Raw genomic sequence first — 3,335 nt, forward strand, 5'->3', positions numbered from 1 at the left:
CCATGATTGGGGAAGGCTTTCTTATTGCTTTATAAAGCTGCTTTATAGTATAAAAATTTCTTAAAAAAAATAATTGTCTAAAATTGTCCCAAACGAAACCTATCTCCTATAATTTTCTCCTAGCTTGGCATCCCATCACCGTAGCTATACATAGCTGATTGATCTCTTTACCAAAAAGCTAAGTTTCTTTCAACTTTAGAAGCTCGAATCAATGAAACTTTACTGTTGAATTAAACGACGGAGTGAAGATAGCTCGAGCTCCGCTAGGGTTTCCTCTTTGCGTCTCTCCTGGCCGCCTCCACTTCATCCTCTCCGGGGAGGATTTCCTCTGGGATGTCCTCCTCCATCCTCCCCCCCGTATCTCTCCCTTCACCTCACTCCTTGCTCCCGCGTGATTGGAAGAGTCTTTTTTCTTCCCAACCATTGGTTTCGAATGATTTCACCTCCTCGATATCCCATTTTCCCACTGAAAATGCCACAGCCCATTTCACAGCTGCTCAGTTCTCTGCTGGTGCTCCCGAATGGGCTCTTTCACTGGTCGGTTACTCTATAGGGCGCATGCCTTATTATGAAGCTCTCTTGGCCACCCTGAAGAAGACATGGAATCTTAGGGTACCCTTTCCCTTCTGACTTTAGATGATGGATTTTTCCTCTTGAAGTTCAATAATCGCGAAGACTACGACATGGCGTGGTCCGGCGGACCTTGGTTCTTTTTTGGGAAACCTTTCATCCTTCAGCGCTGGACGCCGGAGTTTGTCCCCAAGCGAGAGGAGTTCCCTTCAATACCGCTGTGGATAAAAATCAAAAACTTTCCTCTGTCTTGCTGGACTCTAGAAGGAATTTTGAAGATTGCAAGTTGCGTGGGTGTTCCATTGGCCGTTGATGCCTTAACGGCTGCAAAGACCAGACTAACCTTTGCCAGAGTATGCGTTCAGGTTAGAAGCTCCTCCCCCCTGCTGGATGAAATATACTACACCGTGGATGGTAAAGCCTTTCCTCTAACTGTTCTCTATGATTGGAAGCCCGTCCCATGCACTTTCTGCAATTCTATCATGCTTTCTCAATCCTCTTGCTCTAAAAATCCTAATCCTATGGCAACTGAACCCCCACCTAATCGGGGCAGAAGTTCCAGTAGAAAGCCTCGCAAAGCTCCACCTCCCCATCTTTCCATTCCAAGACCCCCAATACCCACGGCCTCCCAGCCTCCTCCTTCAACCATCACCGTCCAACCCCCGCCAACCACCACTATCCAAACCCCGACAACTATTCCACCTCCTCACACTGCTCTGCCCAACCTCAACTCTCCATCCACTTAGTCTTCTGATATACCATCCTCCTCTTCACTGCAAAGAGCAAAACTACCCCAATCCAATTTCAATTCCTCCCCTCCTATTTTGAAATCCCCTCCTGTCTCTACCACAAATAAATTTTCGGCCCTCTCTGACCAAGATAATCCCACGACTAGCATGTCGACTTCTTCGAACACCTCCACTTCTAATGACCTTGGTAATGTTGGGATGCCTCCTAACATTGTTGGTAACTCATCTATTGCAAATGACAAGCCCCCTCCCTCACAGCCACCTGCCTCAAATGTCCCGTCCAAGGCCACAAGAGGAAAATCGGCCAAGAAGGCCTCCACCCCTACTTCTAAATCCCAATGACCAGCCCTCCTATGATGGCGGCGTGGAACACCCGTGGGTTCAATAGCCCAGACAAAACTTTATGCTGCAAAAAACTTGTTAATACTTACAACCTTGACCTTCTTTTTATTTTGGAAACTAGAATTTCCTCACCCAACACTAGCAACAAGTGGTTCCTTTCATCACATTCCATATTCCCCCACGAAGGCTCTTATGACAACTTTGCTTTTTCTACTCCCGGCTGTATCTAGATTAAGTGGAATTCTATGAATGTGAGCTTCAAACCAGTTTTTACGTCCAGTCAGATAATTCACGGTCAGGTTTTTAAGGGTAATGCTGATCCTTTTTTGGTTACGGTGGTTTATGCATCAAATTTGTTGGTTGAAAGGCAAAACCTGTGGAAGGATTTATTGGATATTACTGATGGTATTACTTCCCCTTGGATTATTCTCGGGGACTTTAACTGCTGCCGTCACATAAATGAAAAGGCTGGGGGTTCTTTGTTTACTAATTGTAAGGTTTCTGATTTCAACACTCTAATCTTTAACATTGGTGCTCATGATCTTTCCTCTGTTGGGCATTTTTTCACTTGGTTCAACCAACGTATTGACAATCCTATCCATATTAAGCTGGATATGATGCTGGTTAATGATGCTTGGCTTAAGGCTTTTCCTAGTTCTTATTTTTTGGTGGATGGTCCTCAGATATCCGACCATTCTCCTATTATTTTACATAATGGCACCAATATCCAGCATAAGCATAGATTCTTATTCAAGAACTACTGGGTTAATATTCCTGAATTTTGGGATGAACTTTTCTCTGTGTTCTCTCAAAAATTTCACAGCAGCCCGATTCATTCCTTCTATCAGAAGCTCAAAACACTTAAGCTTAATATTAAATCTAAGAGATGGGTCTCTTCCAATGCTTTACACTTTGAAATTGTTGAGCTCAATTCCGCCCAAAACTACATTCTGAGGCAAATTCATGATACTCCCCTTGAGCATCATCTTAATCTGGCTTTGAAGGAGGTTAACCACAAGCTTCTTGAGAGAAATTCTAATTGGTCTTCTTGGGTCATTCAAAGAGCTAAGGCTAAATGGTTAACTTGTGGGGAAGATGATCTTAGATTCCTCTATTCGAGACTCAATGCTAGGCATAACACCAACCTTATCAAAAGTATCACCACCTCTGAGGGGACCTTTTCTGATCCTGCTGAGCTCAGTAATGCCATTATCCGACATTTTCACAAGCTCTTCAATACTACCCTTCCTACTCATACTGACAATGGGAACGCTACTATTCTTCTATCTGTCCCAGACTTTTATGCTTCCCAACTGGTTGCTCCTATCACCATTGATGAAATCAAGCAGGTTATCTTCTCAGCCCCCAATCACTCTGCTCCGGGTCCAGATGGTTACACCTTTGAATTTTATAAATCCACTTGGCATATTATGGACAAACAACTTTGTGACGCAATTCTATCCTTTTTTAATACGGGCACTATGCCTAAGCATGCCAAGACCACTGCTCTTGCCCTTATTCCTAAACGTCCTCATGCTCAGGATATTACTGATTATAGACATATTTCCCTTTGCAACACCTTTTACAAAATCATTGCCAAGATCTTAGCAAACAGGATGAAAGATGTTATGCCGTATATTATACATCCTAGCCAATCTGGCTTTATCAAAGATA

This window comes from Dendrobium catenatum, unplaced genomic scaffold, assembly GCF_001605985.2.
Source record: "Dendrobium catenatum unplaced genomic scaffold, ASM160598v2 fragScaff_scaffold_1220, whole genome shotgun sequence".
Taxonomy (NCBI): Eukaryota; Viridiplantae; Streptophyta; class Magnoliopsida; order Asparagales; family Orchidaceae; genus Dendrobium; species Dendrobium catenatum.